Source organism: Arachis ipaensis, chromosome B02 (genome assembly GCF_000816755.2).
Source record: "Arachis ipaensis cultivar K30076 chromosome B02, Araip1.1, whole genome shotgun sequence".
Classification (NCBI taxonomy): Eukaryota; Viridiplantae; Streptophyta; class Magnoliopsida; order Fabales; family Fabaceae; genus Arachis; species Arachis ipaensis.
This window is the reverse complement of record NC_029786.2, coordinates 924125-924578: the sequence shown is the minus strand read 5'-3', so window position 1 is coordinate 924578 and position 454 is coordinate 924125.

The following is a 454-nucleotide window of genomic DNA, read 5'->3' as shown; positions in this document are numbered from 1 at the left end:
CTTATTTTATATTTATTAATTACTTTTAAAATAAATACATAATAAATATATAATTTTAATTGTTAAATATATAAAATTATAAATATTAATTAAATAAAATAATTACAATAAAAGGAAGCAAAAATGTTGGAAGGAAATAAACAGAGAACGTGGTGAGAATCTTCCTAGATTGATTTGCATGAAACACGTGAGTTATTATCTCCTATCACATTCAGTATGGGTTATGATCTTTAATTATAGTTGGCTGCTTGGTGCTTAGGGCCAAATGGCCAATAGCATTTTTTTTTTGGCTACGAATCTGTTTACTTCTCTAGCCGACAATGATTTCAATCAATTAAATAAAAGAAAGCAAAAATGGTGGAAGGCAAATAAATAAAGTGGCGAGAATCTTTCTAGATTGATTTGTACGAGACGCGTATGAGTTATTTATGATATTTATTTTATCTATGATAAA